The 24,607-nt window shown below is 40.7% G+C and overlaps 1 pseudogene; it reads left to right on the top strand.

Moving 5' to 3' along the window:
* Nucleotides 1–16,300: 16,300 nt before the first annotated feature.
* On the top strand, nucleotides 16,301–22,594 carry LOC133046206 (olfactory receptor 4B1-like; annotated as a pseudogene).
* Nucleotides 22,595–24,607: the final 2,013 nt, after the last annotated feature.

The following is a 24,607-nucleotide window of genomic DNA, read 5'->3' as shown; positions in this document are numbered from 1 at the left end:
TCGTTAGGGATTTGGTTTAGGTCATACTTGAATGGTTTAGTGGTTTCCCCTACTTTCTTCCTTTTAAGTCTGAATTTTGCAATGAGGTTTTCATGATCTGAGCTACAGTCAGCTCCCTGTCTTATTTTTGCTGACTGTATAGGGCTTCCCTACTTTTGTCTGCAAAGAGTATAATCAATATGATTCCGGGGTTGACTATCTGGTGATGTCAATGTGTAGAGTCTTCTCTTGTGTTGTTTGAAAAGGGGCTTGTTATGACCAGTGTTTTCTCTTGTGAAAACTCTATTGGCCTTTGCCTGCTTCATTCTGTACTCCAAGTCCAAATTTGCCTGTTACTCCAGGTATCTCTTGACTTCTTACTTTTCATTCTAGTCCCCTATACTGAAAAGATCATCTTTTTTTTTTTGGTGTTAGGTCTAGAAGGTCTTGTATGTATTCATAGACCCATTCAGCTTCTTTGGCATTAGTGGTTGGGGTATAGACTTGGATTACTGTGATACTGAATGATTTACCTTGGAAATGAACAGAGATCATTCTGCCATTTTTGTGATTGCACCCAACTACTGCATTTCGGACTGTTTTGTTGACTGTGAGGGCTACTCCATTTCTTCTAAGGAGTTCTTGCCCATAGTAGTAGTTATAATGGTCATCTGAATTAAATTCGCCCATTCCAGTCCATTTTAGTTCACTGATTCCTAAAATGTCAATGTTCATTCTTGCCATCTCCTGTTTGACCACTTCCAATTTGCCTTGATTCATGAACCTAATATTCCAGGCTCCTTTGCAGTATTGTTCTTACAGCACTGGACTTTACTTCCATCACCACTCACATCCACAACTGGGTGTTCTTTTTGTTTTGTCTCCATTTCTTCATTCTTTCTGGAGTTATTTCTCCACTCTTCTCCAGTAGTATACTGGGCACCTACCAACCTGGGGAGTTCATCATTCAGTGTCATATCTTTTTGCCTTTTCATACTGTTCCAAATTTGACTTTGGAGGACAGTGGGACTGGATTACAGAACTTACACAGGACTGGAGAAACAGACTCTTGGTGGGAACAAACAAAACCTTGCGTGCACAGGACCCAGGAGAAAACAGCAGTGATCCCACAACCTTGATGTATTCCTTTCCCCATTTGGAAGCAGTCTGTTGTTCCATGTCGAGTTCTAACTTTTGCTTCTTGACCTGCATACAGATTTCTCAGGAGGCAGGTAAAGTGGTCTGGTATTTCAATTTCTTGAAGAATTTTGCACAGTTTGTTGTGATCCACACAGTCCAAGGCTTTGGCATAGTCAGTAAAGCAAGAATAGATGTTTTTCTTTAACTTTCTTGCTTTTTGTATTATTCAGTGGATATTTAGAGATTGATCTCTGGTTCCTCTGTGTTTTCTAAATCCAGCTTGAACATCCTGAAGCTCACAGTTCACGTACTGTTGAAGCCTGACTTGGAGAATTTTGAGGTGCATATGAAAGGAATTAATTTGGTGAGTCTAGAAAGCTTGCATCTTCCCATACGCAGAATGCTAAATTTTTTAACTTGATACCTGATCTTTGATGTTCAGACTGCCTGCTCCATTTGTTGCAAACTTCTGTGTAGCCTGACTTCCTCTCCTGCCTCCTTGGAGCAGTTTTCTCAGAGGTACTGACGTGCTGTCTCCCAGGCTCAGAGTCCTAAACATTCCCATCAAATAAAATAACTCTCTACTTTCAGGTTGTGACCATATTTTTTAGTAGACAGAATTTTCCTGGCAAGAATACTGACTGGATTGCCATTTCCTACTTCAGGGTACTTCCCTACCCATGAATAGAACTCCCGTGTCTTGCATCTCTTGCAAAGGCAGATGGATTTTTTTTGCCACCTGGAAAGCCCTTAGGGATATCATTAAGGCTCCTCATCTGCACCTCTAGAAATCCTCTCCTCCAAGAATTAATAAATTTGCAATAGAAAGAAATTAGGGTTGCCCATTCTGAGAGTAAAACTATAAGTGAATGGAAAATATGAGGACAAGAAAATATCCAGTCACTTTTGAAAAATTTAACCTGTTACATTGTACAGATATACGATTAAATTATTGCTTTATCTAAAGAGAGAGTACATTCATTTGAAGAGGAGTTGACCAGTAATACCACCACCACCACACACACACACACACACACACACACACACACGCTTAGCTCTTTAAAATCAGGCTATAAGTGAAAGTCCCTATTCAAATGTGTTATATGGAGTAAGGAACTATGGATTATCATTCTTAAGGCAGCTTAACCAGATGCCACTAAATATTCCAATTTTAGCTGCCCCTCCCTTACCCATTTCCATATCCATCAAGCAAGCTCAAAGCTAGCATATGCCCAGACACAGAAATGTAGATATTCTTCAGGGTGCCTGAATGAATGAGATCATATGTGTTTCATTATCTACAGAAACTACATTTGTTGTTTAGTCATTCAGTCATGTCTGACTCTTGCAATTCCAAGGACTGCAACATGCCAGGCTTCCCGTGTTCTTCACTGTCTCCTAGTTTGCTCAGATTCATGCCTGTTGAGTCAGTGTTGCCATCCAGTCATCTTATCCTCTGTCATCTCCTTATCCTCCTGCCTCTATATTTTCCAATTAGTTGGCTCCTTGCATCAGGTGGCCAAAGGATACATCTAGTGATAAAATCATAAGTGAGTAATAAAATCATAAACTCTTTCATGTATTATCCTTTGGTGAGTTTTGGGAGGCTTTTAGACATCATTGTCCTGTAATATTCTTTGGTTCAAGTCAAAACCATCAATCCAATTGTCCCTAACACCATGATTCTGTACTTGACAACATAGCTAGATCCAGACTAGAAATGTCTGAAATAAATATTTTTGGAAGAATTTTGGGCAATTCCTCAGCTTTTTCTCATGACACTCTATGTCCATGGACTAAACTTTCAAACATTAGTGAGTCTGCCTGGGTGAATATTCAGCTGACTTACACATATACTCTTATTTTCATCCTCTGCAGAGGTGGAAATAAATGGTCACCTGAGTACATCATAGACTTAGCGATGGCTATTAATTTGCCAGGTAGTCTCTTTCCCAGCCATATGAGCAATCAGACAGTTGGATGGTTTCAATTAGTAAAGTTGATTCCAAAGAGAAACAAATTGGGTATAATATAGTTTATGCTAAATAAGTTGAAAACCAAAAATCTGTTATAATCACATGTTCTTTTTTTTTTTTTCTTTCTTTCTTTTTTTTTTTTTTTCCCGTCAAAGGTTCATGCTCCATGCCAGGGCTACTTTCTTTCATTTATCAAGAGAGTGAAAGATTATTATCTCACTGATTTCACACAAAATACTTGCCTTTCTAGTCAAGTGAATATGGGTAATTAATTTAGCCATGGTCAGATAAAATACATAGCGAAAGGGCACTCCAGAGATTATAGAAAACTTTATTTTACAAATAAGGAAATGAACGTCTCACAAAAGTCCTATGACATGTGGTTTTGTGACCATTTGGTGGCAAAGTTGTAGGCTGACCAAGGGCATATTAGCTCCCTGCTGAATTACTCAAGAGAAATGAGACTGAGATTCTATCAGGGGCAGAAGAGACTCCAATTTAAGCAAGATTAATAGTCACTGATCTCTCCAGGTTCCAACGTGTATTCAGTCACAATCACCCACATGGAATTATTTGATGTCTCTGTGAAAGTTCCTGGTGCCCCAGATTAAGTTCAATTCAGTTCAGTTGCTCAGTCATGTCCAACTTATTACAACCCCATGAACCACAGTATGCCAGGCCTACCTGTCCATCACCAGCTCCTGGAATCCACCCAAACCTATGTCCATTGAGTCAGTGATGCCATCCAATCATCTCATCTTCTGTCATCCCCTTCTCCTTCTGCCCTCAATCTTTCCCAGTGTTAGGGTCTTGTCAAATGAGTCAGCTCTTTGCATCAGGTGGCCAAAGTATTGGAGACTCAGCTTCAACATCAGTCCTTCCAATGAACACCCAGGACTGATATCCTTTAGGATGGACTGGTTGGATCTCCTTGCAGTCCAAGCGACTCTCAAGAGTCTTCTCCAACACCACAGTTCAGAAGCATCAATTCTTTGGCACTCAGCTTTCTTTATAGTCCAACTCTCACATCCACACATGACTACTGGAAAAACCATAGCCTTGACTAGATGGACCTTTGTTGAGAAAGTAATGTCTCTGCTTTTTAATATGCTGTCTAGGTTGGTCATAACTTTTCTTCTAAGGAGTAAGCATCTTTTAATTTCATGGCTGCAATCACCATCTGCAGTGATTTTGGAGCCCAGAAAAATAAAGTCAGCCACTGTTTCCCCATCTATTTGCCATGAAGTGATGGGACCGGATGCCATGATTTTAGTTTTCTGAAAGTTGAGCTTTCAGTCAACTTTTTCACTCTCCTCTTTCCCTTTCATCAAGAGACTGTTTAGTTCTTCTTCACTTTCTGCCATAAGGGTGGTGTCATTTGCATACTTGAGGTTATTTATATTTCTCCTGGCAATCTTGATTCCAGCTTGTGCTTCCTCCAGCCCAGTGTTTCTCATGATGTACTCTGCATGTAAGTTAAATAAGCAGGGTGACAATATACAGCCTTGACATACTTCTCTACCTATTTGGAACCAGTCTGTTGTTCCATGTCCAGTTGTAATTGTTGCTTCCTGACCTGCATACAAATTTCTCAAGAGGCCCCAGCTTAAAAATATATGCAAACACTTGATCACTTGACTCACCTACACACTGGAAATATCTGATAAGGCATGACTTAAATACCATGGCTTTAGCTTAAGGTTTTATTTGACTACCACAGTTGAAATACAAATACACCTGGGAGATTCTTACCAGTCAGTAAACACTCAGTAACTCTTCAAAGTAAAGGAACTCTTTTCTCTCAAAAGAGCTATTTCTTAATTCATTAGTTTCTTTTATCATGCATTTAATGAATACACACTTCTATAAGAGACTTGCTAAAAGTTGGTGGAATCATGCAAATGAATAAAAAGAATTGCTGTCTTCACAAATTTTAGTCTATCAGGAGAAAAAATTATATAATAGGATGTGATGTCTCATAACAGTTTTGTGAAGACATGCTTTTGCTATGCAGATGATTGGAAATGAGTTTTACTTAGTAGGGACAGGGTAGGGAAGAATTAGGAAGATTTTCAGGAACAGCCAGAATTGGACATGGAACAACTGACTACCTTAAGATTGGGATGAGAGTATGTCAAGGCTATAAGTTGTCACCCTGCTTATTTAACTTCTATGCAGAGCACATCATGTGAAATGTTGGGCTGGATGAAGCCCAAGCTAGAATCAAGACTGCTGGGAGAAATATCAATAACCTCAGATATGCAGATGACACAACCCTTATGGCAGAAAGTGAAGAACTAAAGAGCCTCTTGATGAAAGTGAAAGAGGAGAGTGAAAAAGTTGGCTTAAAACTCAACATTCAGAAAACTAAGATCATGGCATCCATTCCCATCACTTCATGGCAAATAGATGGGGAAACAATGGACACAGTGACAGGCTTTCTTTATTTGGGCTCTGAAATCACTGAAGATGGTGACTACAACCATGAAATTAAAAAACACCTGCTCCTTGGTAGAAAAGCCATGACAATTGTAGACAGCATATTAGAAAGCAGAGACAATACATTGCAGATGAAGGTTCATCTAGCCAAAGCCATGGTTTTTCCAGTAGTCACATGTGGATGTGAGAGTTAGGCCATAAGGAAGGCTGAGTGCTCAAGAATTGATGCCTTTGAATTGTGGTGTTGAAGAAGACTCTTGAGAGTCCCTTGGACTGCAAGGAAATCAAATCAGTTAGTCCTAAAGGAAATCAGTCCTGAGTATTCATTGGAAGGACTGATGCTGCAGATGAAGCTCCAATACTTTGGCCAAATGATGTGAAGAGCCAGCTCATTGGAAAAGACCCTGATGCTAGGAAAGTTCAGAGGCAGGAGAAGAAGCTGATGGCAGAGGATGAGACTGTTGAGTAGCATCACCAACTTGGCAGACATGAGTTTGAGCAAATTCTTGGAGTTGTTGAAGGACAGGGAAGCCTGGGATGCTGCAATCCATGGGGTGGCAAAGAGTTGGACATGACCAAGTGACTGAAAAAAAAAAAAAACAACTAGGAACAATCCACAGAAGGTTTTGAAGAGAGAACATGAGGGGAAAATATGAGGGAATTCTACTCTGAGGGGGATGAGGAGAAAGGAGGAAGTGGAAGGCTGAAAATCATGTATTCAAGGCTATCAGCTGCTCATCTGACCTCATCCATCTAGACGTAAGATTTGTTTGAGACAGGAGCTGACAATGTGTATAGAATTTTCACTGTATCATATTCCAGAGTGAATATAAAACTAGCATAAAGCATCAATTACACAGTGCTGAGTTATTTAACTTATATGCAGAGTATATCATGATAAATACTGGGTTGGATGAAGCACAAGCTGGAATCAAGATTGCCGGGAGAAAATCAATAACCTCAGGTATGCAGATGACACTACCCTTATGGCAGAAAATGAAGAAGAACTAAAGAGTCTCTTGATGAAAGGGAAAGAGGAGAGTGAAAAAGTTAGCTTAAAACTCAACATTCAAAAAACTAAGATCATGTCCTCTGACCCCATCACTTCATGGCAAATAGATGGGAAACAGTGGAAACAGTGGCAGACTTTATTTTTTGGGTCTCCAAAATCACTGCAGGTGGTGGCCGCAGCCATGAAATTAAAAGACACTTACTCCTTGGAAGGAAAGTTATGACCAGCCTAGATAGCATATTAAAAACCAGAGACAATACTTTGCCAACAAAGGTCTATCTAGTCAAGGCTATGCTTTTTCCAGAAGTCATGTGTGGATGTGAGAGTTGGACTATAAAGAAAGCTGAGCACTGAATGATTCATGTGTTTGAACTGTGATGTTGAAGAAAACTCCTGAGAGTCCCTTGGACTGCAAGGAGATCCAACCTGTCCATCCTAAAGGAGATCAGTCCTGAGTGTTCATTGGAAGGACTGATGTTGAAGCTGAATCTCCAGTACTTTGGCCACCTGATGCAGAGAGCTGACTCGTTTGAAAAGACCCTGATGCTGGGAAAGATTGAGGGCAGGAGGAGAAGGGGATGACAGAGGATGAGATGGTTGGATGGCATCACTGACTCAATGGACATGAGTTTGAGTACACTCTGGGGATTGGTGATGGATAGGTTGGCCTGGAGTGCTGCAGTCCATAGGGTCACAAAGAGTCAGACACGACTGACCGACTGAGCTAAACTGAACTGAACTGAATCATTGAAATGAGACTCCAATAAATGAGGAAAGAAACAGCACAGATAAACAGCAGTGAGGTCCAAGACTTTGAGACCAGCTCCCAAGATCCTTCCTCGGGTTCATAGGATGCTCTTTTCATTTTGAATCATAAATTACCAAGAGGCACACAAGACCTGAACTTAGGAGAGCCACGTTAATGTCCAGGGAAGGCTGGGTGGCCAAAATTAGGCTGCCTGACCAAGAACAAATGAAGAAACCAAGAAAACCTAATGTGAGATCAAGTTCATGTGTCTGATGCAGGGAGAAGCCAAGCAAACCAAAACATTGGGTTTTGGAACAGAGAAATGTTTATTGCAGAGTCACTCAAGGAGACAGGTGGCTCATGACCTAAGTAGCCCCAAATTATCTGAAAAACTGAAACTGAAACTGATGTTGCTCAGTCGTGTCCGACTCTTTGCGACCCCATGAACTGTAGCCTACCATGATCCTCTACCACGATCCTCCATCCATGGGATTTTCCAGGTAAGAGTACTGGAGTAGGTTGTCATTTCCTTCTCCAGAGGATCTTCCCAACCCAGGGATTGAACCTGGGTCTCCCGCGTTGTAGGCAGACGCTTTACCATCTGAGCCACCAGGGGTTTGGCAAAGCATTTTTTTAAAAGTCAGGTGTGGGAGGGGCAGGTCCCAGGGTAGGTTGTGCTTACCAGCTCATGCACTATTCTACAACTGGCTGATGGAAGGGAGTAGGGTGATGTCCCAGAGGTTAACTTTATCACTTCTTAGGCTCCAGGAGGCCTGGGGCTCTGTGCTTATCAGGTAGTTAACATCTTCTATTTGGTAGGGGGTTTTCCCAACTGTTGGAGAAGGAAATGGCAACCCACTCCAGTATTCTTGCCTGGAGAATCCTATCGTTGGAGGAGCCTGGTAGGCTACAGTCCACGGGGACGCAACACAACTGAACGACTTCACTTCACTTTCCCATCTATAAAACAAGTCAGGAAAAGCCCATCCGATCCTGTTATCTAAATAACTGACACTTTTGGAGAGATGCCGAAGCACGTAATATGGAGGAAGGCTGATCCCTTGAAGGGCACATAGAATCTTGTTTGTGTACAATTATAGACACTGGGTGCAAATCATCTATCAATATCATTTTTTTAAAAATAATTTTACTTATTTTTGGCTGTGAGTCTTCATTGCTATGTGGGTTTTTCTCTAGTTGCAGCAAGTGGGAGCTGCTCTCTAGTTGTGGTGAGTGGGCTTCTCACTGTGGTGGCTTCTTTTTGTGGCTCCCAGGCTCTAGAGCAGAGGCTCAAATGTTGAAGTTCATGGGCTTAGTTGCTCCATGGGATGTGGTATCTTCCCGAACCTGGGATTGAACCCATGTGTCCTGCATTGGCAGCTGAATTCTTAACCGCTGAGCCCCCAGGGGAGCCAATGGTTTTTTTTGCTTGTTTGTTCTTAGGACCAACATTAATAAACTAGCACAGACTGCCCACCATATCTCTCTCAGACCCTGGCACAGGAGTATTTATCACTAGCTAGTTGACTTCATTCTGGTTAGCCAGGATCAGCACCTTGGCTCCAGGTGTCCCTGAAATAAGCACAGAATTCTAACAGGTCAGCTGAGATTAATTCTGTATTCACATATGTATTCTGCATTTCCTCAGGCCACAAGGGGACAATTAAAAATGAAGTGCTAAAACAATGATAGGAAATGTCTTTTAGCTCCATCCCTATAACTCATCCCTACCTCTCCCTATTCAAATATTTCCCTTTCAGCCCTGGCTAGCATTCAGAAGATCCTTAAAATCTTCTTGGCCACTGGCTGCAACTGAGCCTGGGACCTGCTTTTCTTCCTGGGGCCAGACTTGGTTGCCACTAAGTACATCCAAACAGTATTAATACATCCAATTGATGGTTGACTACTCTTGTCTCTGTTGCTGGAAATAGATGATTCTCTTTCCAGCCTCAATGATGATGCTCTCAGACACAAAGGGGAGAATCACTGCTTTCTTCCCACCATTTAAGTTAAGGCTGGATACTCTGGACCTTGGCTGCTAATGTGGGACTGGCCACATATAAGCTCTGGCACACTGTTGTAAATTGTTCTCTATGCAGATTAAAGGACTTCACTTGGTGAACTTGCCAGCAGCTGAAATGAAACAGATTTTGAGTCAAGTTAGAACATAAAGCAAGCAGTGCCTATAATGTCTCTGTGAAGGTTTGCCTGCAAGGTCTTCTCCTATGCTGCTGCTGATAAACTCAAATCCATTAACACTGCTGCTTCTCTAAAAGATTGACTTCTCTCTGACTTTGAGACAGTGTTTATCAGGGTGGACAGTAAGTAGGATTCAAAGGACAAGTTAGATATTCAGGTCCTGACTTGAAAAACTGCTGTAGTAAGCCCTTCCCCAAACCACAATAGAATAACACTTAGAAGCTCATAAGCAAGCAACCTGGCTTTTTGATTGAGCAATATACTGTCAGGATTAACTAAGCAAAGCCAAGAATTATTCCTATACCAAGAACAAATTGTTTTTTCCATGTTAATTGAGAAACAGTTGGCTTAAATCATTGTATAAGTTCAAGATGTACAGCATGATGATTTGATTTCCACATATTGTGAAACAATGATCACAATTGTTTCAACTAATAGCCATCATCTCATATAGATGCAAGAGAATTAAAAGAAAGAAGACAGGGAAAAAGAAAAAAAAATCTTCCTATGATGAGAACTTTTAGGATGTATTCTGTTAACATTTTTCCTATATATCATAGAGCAATGTTAACTATAGCCATCGTCTTGTCAACAGCCAACTACTAATTGGATCAAGATGTGGGAACACAGGGGAGCAAATCTCATGCACAATAGGTTGGAGAATGGAGGGATGAAATTTAAGGAGGGCCCAAGAGAGTGGAGACGAGTAAACATCATCCCCACCCCACAGCCAGCCTAGGTGAAGGCTGAAGTCTGCATGTCCCTGGCTCCCTGTCTGTGTAACACAAGAGGTCATATGGGGAACAGTCAGAATCACACTGACTGACACTCAGCCTCTGACTAATTGTGAACCCAGAGGATGTGGTCCTGATCTCAATACATTAGAGATGAAGATGGCTGTCTAGTGTCTGCTTTCCTCCTAGACCCCTTTCCTATTCACAGCAGAAAGCCTGGTCTTGGAAAGGGAGACTGAATTCTAATTCTGATGAATTTGCTCCTGGACAAAATTATTCCCAGCCTCAAGGCTTTCCCATGAGGGACTTTCTTCAGCCAAGCTCCCCTGAGCAGCAACTTCAGATCATCGAAGATGAATTGATACTTTGATAAAAAGCTAGAGAAGTGAGCTAGTTATTAGACATTGCTCCACAGGAAAGTATAAAGATGGATCAGGGTGACAGTTGGACAGATAAAAACAGTCAGATAGACAAAAACAGGTAAGAGTCATACAGACAAAAACCCGTTGTATGTAGGTTTGCAACCTTTTCTCCTCAACTCCCCAGCCCAGACAGAGCATTTAGTCATAGCCTATTTGCAAATATAAAAGAAAGATCAGGAGTGCCGTAAGTAGATCCTGGGGTGGGGGGAGGGTGTGGGGGAGGACATTGGGGAATGAATCACCCTTTCCAGGGAGCTGGGACCAAAGATAATATGACCTGTGAGTGGGTCATCATGAAGAAGGCAGGAATCTGATGGGAGAACAGAAGGAGAAAAGAGAAGAGAGATGGGGTGGCATGAATGAAAAGGAAAATTCAGGGACTTCTCTGGTGGTCCAGTGGTTGGGACTTCATCTTCCAATGCAGGGAGTTTGGGTTGCATCCCTGACTAGGTAGTTATCCTACATGCCTCACAGCCAAAAAAAAAAAAACCAAAACATAAAACAAAAATAATACTATAACAAATTTAAAAAGACGTTAAAAAATCCACATAAAAAAATTTTTTTTAAAGGAAAATGATAATTTTTCTCTAAATGGACAATTCAGTGACTCCTGGAAGTTGTAAGTGCTAGAAAATGAGAGAGATGATGGAGGAAAATATTGATCTTGAATTTAAATTTGATAGGCCTTCGGTAAATGTGAAAACCATAGGTCCTTCCTTTGAAGAGCTAAAGATTTCTTTAAAAAAAAGAAAAAGCAAGCTGTTCACAGAAGAGGTATGAATACCTCTTAATACATGAAAAATGCATTAAAGTAAAACTGCATTAAAATAAAAAGTCATCACTGACCTATGGAAATGGCAAACTGCAGTAAGAATCTCATGAAGCAGCCACCCCTGTGCACCTCAGCCCTAAGAGGTTGGTTACTTCAACTAAAATTTTCTGCTGTGTGAATTTGTGGTTCATTTTCAGCTTCTAAACTCCTGATTAGAAACGTCCTGGAAGGGATGCTCCTGGTACAAGTGTAGCCCCTAAATGATTAACATGAAGCTCATCTTTGTATCAGTACTAGAATGATGGAAGTTTAATTATAGAAATAAAAGACCTGTTGCTATTTGGGGGTTTGTGAGGATGAATACATCATATTTAGAGATTTATGGCCAGCCCTACTCTATGCAGCCATGTTTATTATCTTATGTCACAAATTTTTATCACACTGTAAGAGGGTTCTCATGAGACAGTCTAGCCGTGATAAACCTCCTTTCAGGGAGAAGTAGATGTGATAGCTCAAATGGTAAAGAATCGGTTGCAATGCAGGAGACCTGGCTTTGATCCCTGGGTTGGGAAGATCCCCTGGAGGAGGGAATGGCAGCCCATGCCAGTATTCTTGCCTGAGAATCCCATGGACAGAGGAGCCTGGTGGGCTACAGTCCATGGGGTCACAAAGAATAGGACAGGACTGAGAGACTAACAAAAAAAAAAAAAAAAAAAAAAAAGAAAAAAAAAAAAAAAAGGAGAGAGAGAGAAATAAAGGCAGCTTCTAGTATTGGAGATGGAAGTGAAGAATCTGAAAAAACAAGAGTTCACAAACTGAAAGCAAAAGGCTTGCTTGAATGTGAAAGCAGAATATCAAATATAGTAATAGTCTTTACCTCCAAGGTGAATATTTGAGTCCAAGTAGTCTCTAGACAGAAATACAAGAATTTAACAGAGCTGTTTCAGTAAGTGTTGTCACCAGGGAAAAAAATTACTCATCAAGTGAGAGAAATAATTGTAGTGGAAGTTGAAAAGGTGGTTGACTTGTCATGAGAAGATAAATAACAGGAAACAAATGCCTCTCAGTAGGAATGTACTTCAGGTCAAATTCAGAAACATGTAAATACTCATTCTTAAACTATAAATGGTAAAGATACTAACACATCTGCTGAAATGAACTTTACCACTGAGTAAAGTTTAGTGAAAAAATTTTAAGATTTGTTTTTGCTTGCTTAATGCAAATTCAATCTAAGAAGGAACATTATTTTTATTTTATTTTTTCCTAAATTGAAAAGCTGAAAAAGCTCATTGTGGAAAATATGTGGACAAGAGTATATGCTCAACACAGACACAATATACTTGTATTAGATGAAAATGCTTTGGCACACAAAGATATCCAAGGAAAAATGAGCTCGTGAGGTTAGCAAGTTAGAGCTGACTAACTCAGTTTTGGACGGCGATGCTACAGTCTTTATTATTAAGCTGGATTTGTCCCAGCATCTGGAGAAGGAAATGGCAACCCACTCCAGTATTCTTGCCTAGAGAATCCTGTGAACAGAGGAGCCTTGGTGGGCTGCTGTCCATAGGGTCACATAGAGCAGACACGACTGATGTGACATAGCATGCATGCATGCAAGCATTGGAGAAGGACATGGTAACCCACCCCAGTGTTCTTGCCTAGAGAATCCCAGGGATGGAGGAGCCTGGTGGGCTGCCGTCTATGGAGTCGCACAGAGTCAGACACAACTGAAGTGACTGAGCAGCAGCAGCAGTCCTACCATCAAGAAAGCTCCCCAGCACTGAAGAATAATAAGAACTTACTGCAGGCATGTTGGCTATAAAAAAGGAAAGAACGGAAAATAAAAGGGAAAGAAAGGAAAAGAAAAAGAAGCTTGGATACAGCCACATAGAATAAATTTTAATAATATTTATCTTAGTAACTTTATAGATCACTTTAGTCATATATTTGTACAATTGTTAATATGCAAAAGAACCAAATCTCAGATGAAAAGTAGAGAACAGAAAGTTTTCAGAAAATGAAATATGAATGCATCCCAAAACATATGAAAGTTTCTCATCCCTCTCATAAAATGAAAAATGCAAATTAAGACTATGTTGAAATGACACTTCTCACCTATTTGACTGGCAAAAATTCAAAAATTTAACACTATATCAGCTTCTTCGGAAGCTGTGAAGAAATAGCCACTCACTGAGATTACACTGTTGGTAAGGATGTAAAATGTTTTAATATCTAAGGGGTGCAGTTTTGTAATATCTATTAAAATTGTAAATACACTTAGTTTTTTACTCTGGTACTCTACTTCTGGGACTTTATCTGATAGATATTCCTGCAAGTGTATCAACTGATATTACTTGTTATTTACTGAAGTACTGTTTGTAGGAGAAAATTACCCAAGTGTCCATCAGCGTGGGACTAATGGACTATATTGCAATAAAAAATGAGTGAAGACACTTTCTATATTAAGTTGGAAATATGCCCAGGATATAGCAATAAAAGCAAAGTGAAGAACTAATGGCAAGCTACACTTCAATTCAGTTCAGTCACTCAGTCATGTCTGACTCTTTGCGACCCCATGGACTGCAGCACGCCGGGCATCCCAGTTTATCACCAACTCCCGAGGTTTACTCAAACTCATGTCCATTGAGTCAGTGATGCCATTCAACCATCTCATGCTCTGTCAACCCCTTCTCCTCCTGCCTTCAGTCTTTTCCAGCATCAGGGTCTTTTCAAATGAGTCAGCTCTCTGCATCAGGTGGACAAAATACTGGAGTTTCAGCTTCAACATCAGTCCTTCCAATGAACACCCAGGACTGGTCTCCTTTAGGATGGACAGGTTGTATCTCTTTGCAGTCCAAGGGACTCTCAAGAGTCTTCTCCAACACCACAGTTCAAAAGCATCAATTCTTCAGCACTCAGCTTTCTTTATACTCCAACTCTCACATCCATACACAACTACTGGAAAAACCATAGCCTTGACTAAATGGACCTTTGTTGGCAAAGTAATGTCTCTGGTTTTTAATATGCTGTCTAGGTTGGTCATAGCTTTTCTTCGGAGAAGTAAGCGTCTTTTAATTTCATGGTTGCAGTAACCATCTGCAGTGATTTTTGAACCCCCCCCCCCAAAATAAAATCTCTCACTGTTTCCATTATTTCCCCATCTATTTGCCTTGAAGTGTTGGGACTGGATGCCATGATCTTAGTTTTCTGAATGCTGAGTTTTAAGCCAACTTTTTCACTCTCCTCTTTCACTCTCATCAAGAATCTCTTTAGTTCTTTACTTTCTGCTATAAGGGTGGTGTCATATGCATATCTGAGTTTATTGATATTTATTCCGGCAATCTTGATATCAGCTTGTGCTTCATCTAGCTTGACATTTTGCATGATGTACTCTGTACATAAGTTAAATAAATAGGGTGACAACGTCCTGCCTTGACATACTCCTTTCCCAATTTGGAACAAGTCTGTTGTTCCATGTCCAGTTTTAACTGTTGCCTCTTGACATGTGTACAGATTTCTCAGGGGGCAGGTAAAGTGGTCTGGTATTCCCATCTCTTTAAACAAAAACCACTACAATATTGTAAAGTAATTAACCTCCAACTAATAAAAATAAATGAAAACAAAAACTAATTTTCCACAATTTTTATTCCAGCTTTGCTTCTTCCAGCCCAGCATTTCTCATGATGTACTCTGCATATAAGTTAAATAAGCAGGATGACAATATACAGCCTTGACATTTTTTTTTTTTTCCTATTTAGAACCAGTCTGTTGTTCCATGTCCATTTCTAGCTGTTGCTTCCTGACCTGCATACATATTCTGGCCACAGGTAAATAGCAAGGAGGAAGCACAGCTACACCCATCAACAGGAAATTGGATTAAAAATTTACTGAGCATGGGTAGGGGTTGATTTAGTATAGGTTCAATTCTCTATGGGTGTATGGCTCTAGTCCCTTCTGATATTATTAGGCCCAGATATCTAACAGATTGTTGATAAAGCTGAGCTTTTTCTCTTGATGCCTTGTAACCACAGCCTGGCAGAAAGTTTTAAAAATCTTCCAAGGCTTGTGAACAAGTTTCCTCTGTCTCAGTACAGAGCAGAATATCATCTACATATTGTAACACTATTACTTCAGAGCTATTAAAGTTTTGTAGATCCCGTGACAATCTTTGTCCAAATAAGTGAGGACTGTCATGAAATCCCTGGGGCAAAACTGTCCAGGTTAGCTGAAAGGCTGGCTGCACAAGGTCTTCAAAGGCAAATAGAAATTGACATTCCTCCACCAAAGACACTGAATAGAAGGCATCTTTTAAATCAATTACTGAGAAATATTTGGCTCGTTCAGGAATTTCAGACAATAGAGTATAAGGATTAGGCACCACGGGGTGTAAAGGAACTACAGCCTCGTTTATTATTCATAAATCTTGAACTAGTCTCCATTTACCTTTTGATTTCTTTATACCCAAAATAGGAGTGTTGCATGGACTGTTACAGGGAATTAATAGCCCCTGTTCTTTTAAATTCTCAATGATGGGTTTTAACCCTTCCTTAACCTCAGGTTTCAGTGGATACTGTCTTATGTGGAGATAAGTGCGGGTCTTTGAACTTGACAACTACAGGAATAGCATTTTGTGCTCGACCCACAGATTTTCCATCAGCCCATACTCTAGGATTCACATTTTGTTCAATTAAAGGGAAAGAAAGGAAGTGTTCCATATTCATGAAAACAGAGGCACAGGCCTTGCTCAGTATATCCCTTCCCAAAAGGGGTGAGGGAGGCTCTGGCACGATTAGAGACTTGTGTGAAGATAGCACAGAGCCTGTTACAGCTTAAAGAACAACTTAAGTTATACCTTTTGGCCCATCCAGACAGTCCCGCTATGGAAGTGGATGGGGAAGGAAGTGGACCAGGGTCTTCAGTAAGCACAGAGTAAGTTGCCCCAGTATCTAAAAGGAAATCGACGGATTGCCACCCCCGCACCCCGCCCCCACCCCCGCCACACACACACAGTTATTAATGCCCAGGATTTCTCAGGTGTAATTAGGACGGGAGCTTGTGTGGAGAACCCCAAGTACCTTCAGTCCTGATTGTCTTGAGAGTCCGACCCCTGAAACCTATGCCTCTGGGGGCAGTCTCTCTTCCATTGTGGTCCCTTGAAGACCAGACATGGAGCCAGGGGAGGCTTAGATGCCTGAGGGTGATCCCACTTGAGGTGCCCCTCCTTTCCACAGTAATAGCAAGCCCATCCTTTTTCACCTGGGTTCCTCTGGGCATTTTTCTCAGGCTGTTTAAGAGCAGTTCTGACAGCCATCACAAGGGCTTCCGCCTGTTTCTTTGTCTTTTTCTGCCTTTCTTTCTTTTCCTCATGTTCCCTACCATAATAGACTGCTTGAGCCAGTTGCAACAGATTATCTAAAGACTGATTTGGTCCAGACGCCTGTTTTAATAGCTTATGACAGATATCTGGAGCCAACTGAGTGAGAAATCTATATTTTAAGATCACTCCCCCCTCTTCACTTTCAGGATCAATCTCAGTGAATCTGTGAAGGGCTTCTCTCAGTCTATCTAGGAATTTATCAGGAGCTTCCTTCTCCTCCTGTTCTATGTAAATTTGGCAGAGGTTAAAGTCTTAGCACATGCTTGCCTGATCCTGCAAGAATACATCTGACAAAATGATTCTGATCCCATCTTCCTTTAGTCATGTTGTAGTCCCAGTCTAGTTCTATAGTTGGGACCGCCGGATTTCCAGTGAGGAGGGCGGTTATCTCATCCTCCCTCTTCTCTACCAAACCATTCATCTCCATAAGCAACAGCTTCCCCCCAAACTCGAGTTTTTGAGTCGGGAGTCAGCTTTTGTCCCAAGATAAATATCACATCCTTCCAAGTAAGGTCATAAAACAGGGTAACACCTTTAAAAGCTCTAATATATTTTTCTGGGTTCTCTAAATAGTCTCACATATCCTCCTTGATTCTTTGTACTTCTTGATAAGAAAAGGGCTTATTAACTTTCATAGACTGATTATTTCTCCTGGTGGGTGCTTCATGAAGAGGCAACAACAGCTTCTGTGGCTGTTCCTCAGCCTCTCTGGCTGCTCTGTGCATATAATCCCAGGGACAGATTGGAGAAACCTGTTTTTCTTTGTCTCTTTGTTTTGTGTTCTCTATCTCATTCTGTATTTCACCCTTAGTTTTTACTGTCTGAGCTTCTCTTACTTTGATTGTCTGAGTTTCTATTGAAGCCAGAGTAGTCTGAGGTTGTACTGAGACAGGGGTTGTTTGGACCTACCCTTGGGCAGTTTGAATCTCAGTTTGGATCTTTCCTGAGACCAAGGCAACCCTTCTGATGGGGGTTCCCTGACTTTCAGTTTGCTCAGCTTGGAGCCCCGGGTACCGGGGCAAAATAGGAGGACAGGAGGGAGCTGAAGGTTTCACACCCATACCTATACTGTTAGGACATAAGTCTGGCATACCTTGCAGAGAGAAAAAGGGCAACACATATGCTACTTCTACCCATTTCCCTTGTTTTCTACAGAACCAGCCTAATTGTAAAACAGTAATAATTGAGATCCTTCAACAGGTCAGCATTCCCCATCTTCTAAAGGATACTGTGGTCATTCAGTATCACAGAAGAAGATCAGGAGTGCCTTCTTTAAGGTTTGGGGATCAAATCTATCCCAGTTTTTCAGGATACAGTCAAAGGAGTGAAGCTGGAATTGTTAGCGCCCATCTGTAAGAGAGAGAAAAAGCGACCAGTGCCATCTTTCTACTGGAGGCATCCCTCCCTACTCTAGATGGGGGTGTAGACAGACTTTACACTGAAGTTTTCCTTCCCTGGTCAGACTTAGTCTGTCCCTTACTGATGCAGGCGCTGTACTTGTCCCTGCCTGTTCTACCACCAAGATGGGGTGGAGATGCACTGGGGTAGACCTGATGGCATCCCAGACCAATGTCCAGTTCCTCAACATTAAAACCTTGCTTGCCTCTGATGTCACCCAGAATGCAATTAGAGTAAGCTTTCGGAATGCCTCCCAAGTTAAGACTTCTGGGGGAAACATTTGTCACCTGAGTGCCTGTGCATGACTCTGAGTATATTCCTGACCACAATAAGAACAGCATGAACTGGTGCTGAGATGTGCCCTTCCAAGCGTCACCACACCAGTATAAGCGATAGCAAAAGAGATGGCGAAGGGCTGGTCAGTGAGGAAAAAGTGATTTTTGTCCTCGAGTTATTAAGAACAGTCCTTACATTTCATTCCCACAGATTCCACAGAAAGAATATCTAAGGAGTTGGAACAAAAGCCACTGGAAAGCCTCCTCTGGTCCACCAAGAGCTAGCATTACCAAAGGGAGAAACTCATTGTACTTCCAATATGAGTAACCTTTAACCTCAGAGATGCTCTTGGAACTTGAGCTCCATCTGGCTTCCAAACTTTTGACTCCTAGTGAGGCTAGGCACTTCCTTATTACACATCCAAGTTTGGGACCTAAGTCACAGTACACAGTAACAGCATAGATCACAAATCCCTTGAAAGCCTATGATCCGACAGATAGGTTAGTAGTTCTAATTCCCAAGAAGTTATGAAATGGTCAAAGAGACTAGAAAGCTTGACCAAGAAAGGAGAGTTTGGTCCACATGCTTAGCCCATTTCTGGTTGGTCCCCAAAGGAGACATTGGGTGCCTCTTGGCATTGGCAGGTCAGTATAAACCCCCAACAGGTTTCTGCCATAAGCCATATGAGGTTACCATGGAACTGCAGAGCAGGACTCCTCACTTCCTTCATGCAGGGCGTGTCATTTACTCACATAATCACACTGTAGAGTTGGTAAAGTACAGCAGAAAATGTGTTTGCTAGGAGAACAAAGAACTAGAGCTCCAAGCATTCTTACCTTGTCCTGAAGAATCTCAGATGAGCCACCAAGATGAAAGGTTGTTGATGAACCATGAAAGATGCCAGGATTCTTGGCCTCCAGAGGAGAAGAATTCAATCTGGGGCCAGAGACGAGGCTTGATCGCTCAGAGCTTTTGCTTAATAGAGTTTTATTAAAGTGTAAAAGATAGAGAAATCTTCTGACAGAGACATCAGAAAGGGGCAGAAAGAGTACACCCTCACTAGTGTTAGCAATGAAGCTATATACTTTTTAATTATTTATTACAGTGGATCAGAAGAATGTCTGGAGGTTGTAAAGACCTTAGTAGACCCACTCCCATAATTTACATTTTAAGATAACAGGATTAGTCAGAAGGTTTTTACAGAAACTGTCCTCAAGCAGGATACATTATTGTTATATAATCCAAAGAAATGTAGAGGATAAAAAGTTTGTCCTTTCCTCATCCTTGAGAATTCCAAATCTCTCTCTCCTTGGGGATCCCCAGACTTCTTATCAACCTGCCTAGAAATTGACTCTCTCATTCCCCCCTTTTCTTTTAGGAAAATGATGTTGCCAAGGGAAAGGGGTGTCACTTTTTTTCCGTAACTACTTCCTGCTGTTTAGGGGCATGGTCCTTAAGTTGTTGAGGAAACAGAACCATATGTTCCTAAACCCTTTACAAAAATAATATTCCCCACACCCCCAACACTAGAGTAGACACAACAGTATTGATTTGCTATCTAAATGAACAGATCTCAGGAAATGGAAAAGCTGTTCAAACCTAACACGGCAGCCTAAGAAACAAAGTCCAGTATGAGAAAAGCTTGGAATCATGATGAACGGAAACATTTCCATGATCACTTGGATCACTAGGGTTGAAGCCTTTCCATCTTTTATTCTCCCCCCCCCCCGTTTTTATTTCTTTTTCTATTTTGTAAATAAGTTCATTTATATCATGTCCAAAGCTCTCTCTCTCTCTCTCTCTCTCTCTATATATATATATATATATATATATAAATATATATATATTAAAAGTTTTAGTATAAAATCAGAGATAGCTCAATTCAGTATAATCGCTCAGTCATGTCTGATTCTTTGCAACCCCATGGACTGTGGCATGCCAGCCCTTCCTGTACATCACCAACTCCTGGAGATAAGGGGAAAGATAATGGGATCAAACTTAGAAATCCAAAGTATTAATACTATTTCATTCTTATTTCTCATGGACTATGTGTGGTGAAAAAAGTCCTAGTTGGTTAGCTTAATCTGGAGGATATTTTTTTTGAATTACATGACATTGTTAGCTTGAGGTGGTATCATGATCTATATTTCTTCTCTCTAGTCTGGGGTTGTATAGATGTGTAAGGAGTGTCATTAAGTATGTTCAAGGGATGTAACTCATAGAGAAATCTCACTCTTGTTATATACTTTGCTGCTGGCTACCAACCTGGAAAAAGAACAAGCATATTGGACACCCATAACAATACTAAGGACAAGCTCTGTGAGTTCATGATCTGTTAGTAGTTTGAGCAGAGGGGCAAGTGTTTTGAAAGTAATAGGATAATGATGGTGACAAGCTAGTGAATTGAGTTATCTCCAATGTGTTTGAGCATTTGTCATAGGAACATAGTTATTGAAGATGCAAGACTAGTGAAGGAATCTGACCTGAATAGTCTGAGGACTGGTAGAAAGGGGTGAAGAAATCAGGACAGAAGACCTTTTAGAAAAGGGCAGAAATATCAGTGGGAAGATGATTCCCTGAGGCAGAGATAAGGAAAAAAAGGAAGTTAGGAACAGAAATGGCTCATTAAAATTCCCCAATAAGAGAGACCATTCAAAATGCAATGAAGTGAAGAACACTAAAAACTGCAACAAGGATAATAAAACTATAAGCTCTGAACTTAAATTATTCCCTAAATTCAGAATATCTTATAATGGACTAAAATGAATTGTGGTTAAAGTCAGAAAGTCTGGTTCTGAGTTCCAGAATTCACTACTTTCTGTGTGATTTTGAGTAAAGAACCAATTCTCTGAGCCTTAATTTTCTGATATATAAACAGTTGTTAGATTGGTCAAATTTAATGCTAAATAAGTTCATACTGGCTAAATGAATGATATCATAATAAGTGTATTATAACATTGTTTGCACTGCCCAACGTGCTATATATAGAGAGAATTCATTATGATCAGTGTTTCTTTTATTACAGGACTCTCAGTAGCTCTTATCCAGCACAGCTGAATGGATTCCCGGTGAGTACAAATAATGTGACTGAGTTAGTTATCACCGGTCTTTTCCGGGACCCAGAGGTGCAGAGAGCATGCTTTGTGGTGTTTCTTCCCATGTGCTTGGCCACAATGGTGGGCAATGGCCTCACATTTCTGACAGTCAAAGTCAGTAAGAACCTGCATTCCCCATGGACTTCTTCCTTAGTCACCTGTCCCTGGTGGAGATCAGTTACTCCTCCACTGTTGCCCCTAACTTCCTCCCAGACTTACTTTCCAAGATTAAAACCATCTCCCTGGAGGGCTGTGTGGCTCAGATATTCTTCTTTCACTTGTTTGGAGTTGCTGAGACCTTCCTGCTCATGGTAATGGCCTATGACCACTATGTGGCCATCTGCAAGCCCCTTCATTACACAACCATCATGAGTCGGACTGTGTGCCACCTACTGGTGGCCGGTTCCAGGCTGGGGGGCATAATTCACCCCGTGGTGCAGATCCTCGTCACTGTCCAGTTGCCCTTCTGTGGCCCCAACGTGATTGACCACTACTTCTGTGACCTCCATCCCTTATTCAAGCTTGCCTGCACTGACACCCTGTGGAGGGGGTTATTGTGCTCGCCAATAGTGGATTATTGTCTATATTTTCCCTCCTTATCTTGGTTTCCTCCTATGTTGTCATCCTGGTCAACTTGAGGAACCAATCAGTGGAGGGAAGACGCAAAGCCCTTTCCACCTGTGCCTCTCACATCACGGTGGTCATCGTGTTCTTTGGACCTGCCATCTTCCTCTACATGCGCCCCCCCTCCACCTTCACTGAGGACAAACTGGTGGCCATATGTTATACATCATCTACACACTAAGAAATGCAGAGGTGAAAATCTCCTTGAAGAGGCTGTGGGGCAAGAAGATTAACTCAGTGGTAAGAATAACAATGAAAACTTTAAAAAAACTGAGCATGCATATGGTGACTAGATAAAAGTTTGATTTTAGTGAACTATGAGGAACAGAGCAAAAGTTCACCTATTCAGGCTTTTTGTTGTGTTGTTGTATTTTAGGTGAGGGCTTTATATTCCATAAAATAAATCGGATGCTTTTCATAGCCCTCTATTCTGGAGAAAGTTGAAAATTGAGCTGCATTGCTGTTTTTCTTCATGTTTGGTAGTATACAGGGCATAGACTTTGGGGAGAGATCACCTGGATTGAATTCCCACTCTGTCACCTTCTACCTGTGAACCCTGGGTTTATTTGCTTTACTTCTCAGTGTTAACATGCTGTGGTGTGTGGAAAGATTGTGGTACTGGGAGAAAAAAGTTTATATTTTGTTCTTTCCCTCTATCAATGTGCTTTTGTGGGATCCCTAGAAGGCTTTTCTATCAATACTTCATTTTAGGTATAGTTAGGGAGTTTAGGGGAGAAGGAAATGGCAACCCACTTCAGTATTCTTGCTTGGAGAATCCAATGGATAGAGGAGCCTGGTGGGCTGTGGTCCATAGTGTCCCAAAGAGTCAGACACAACTGACGTGACTTAGCGTGCACAGGGAATTTGAGATGGGCATGTACCCACTGCAATATTTAAAATGGATAATCAACAAGGTATTACTGTATAACACATGGAACTCTGCTCAATGTTATGTGGCAGCCTGGATTGAAGGGGCATTTGGGGAAGAATGGATACATGTATACGTGTGGCTGAGTCCCTTCACTGCTTACTGGAAATTATTACAACATGATTTGTTAATCACCTATACCCCAATACAAAATAAAAATTTTAATAATGTTAAAAACTTAAAAACCGTTGCTAAGAATATAACTATTTCATCTTTTCTAGTAAGTGAAAATATTATTTAAATATTTCCCAACTCTGTGGCATCTGCACTCAGCACATCTCTTTCATCCTTTCATATATTGTTATAGATGGCTTTTCAAACTAGTAGGTATAGTCTTGATCAGTTAAGTTTGTCAATGTTCACTTAGCAGGAATCATCTTATCAGCTCTTGACAACTGTATATATAAATCTATCATAGCAGTGAACTTTCCTCTCTGATATGTTTTAAATGGAAAAAAATATGAAGGCAATTTTTAGGAATGTTATCTTCTCAAATATCAACCCTTTTAAAGTTGTATATTTCCTTAAAGAAATACTTAATTTAGTTCCCCCCCCTTCATTAATCTGAATCCAATGCCTCAAATTCCATAGTAGGAGCTTTGTTTCATGGAAGTAGGACATTGTTAGAACGGAAAGGTCTGTGGAAAGTGAAATATAATAAAGCTATGTTTAATCATTCACATGGGCTTCCCAGGTGGCTCAGTGGTAAAGAATCTGCCTGCCAATGCAGGAGACACAGAAGAGGAGGGTTTGATCCCTTGGTCGGGAAGATCCCCTGGCGGAGGAAATGGCAATCTGCTTCTGTTTTTTTGCCTGAATAATCCCATGGACAGAGGAACCTGGTCGGCTACAGTTAATGGAGTTGCAGAGTCGGACATGACAGCAACTGAGCAGGCATGCAACCATTCATATCTTTTTGCTTTCAAACTTTTAATTTTATGTAGGAGTATAGCAGATTAACAATGCTGTGATAGTTTCAGGTGAACAGAAAAGAGACTCAGCCATATATATACAACCATTCATATCTTCATCTGAATAATTTTACAAGACCCTTTCCTTTCTAGACAGTTGTTATCTGCCCACTGAGTTATGTGCATGTGTGTGTGTTAGTCACTCAGTCGTTTATAGCTTAAGCCAAACTGTTGCCTGCTTTTGTATGACCTGTGAGCCAAGAAAGGATTTTACATTTTCAAATGGTTGAAAAAATTAAAGTGGAATAATATTTTGTGATACATAAAAGCCAAATGAAATTTAAGCTTTATTGCCCATAAATAAGTTTTATTGGATTGCAGTTATGCCCCATTATTTTACTCTTTTTCTATCTATGGCAGTTTTTGTCTTGGAGTGGTATGGTTGAGTAGTTATGACAGAGACTGTGTCATCTGCAAAGCTTATATATTTTCTTTTTTTATGTATGAAAATCTTTTTATATTTATTTATTTAGAAATTAATTTTATTGAAATAATTGCCTTGCAACGTTGTCAGTTT

Source organism: Dama dama, chromosome 24 (assembly GCF_033118175.1).
Source record: "Dama dama isolate Ldn47 chromosome 24, ASM3311817v1, whole genome shotgun sequence".
Classification (NCBI taxonomy): domain Eukaryota; kingdom Metazoa; phylum Chordata; class Mammalia; order Artiodactyla; family Cervidae; genus Dama; species Dama dama.
This window is presented reverse-complemented; position numbering and strand designations above follow the sequence as displayed.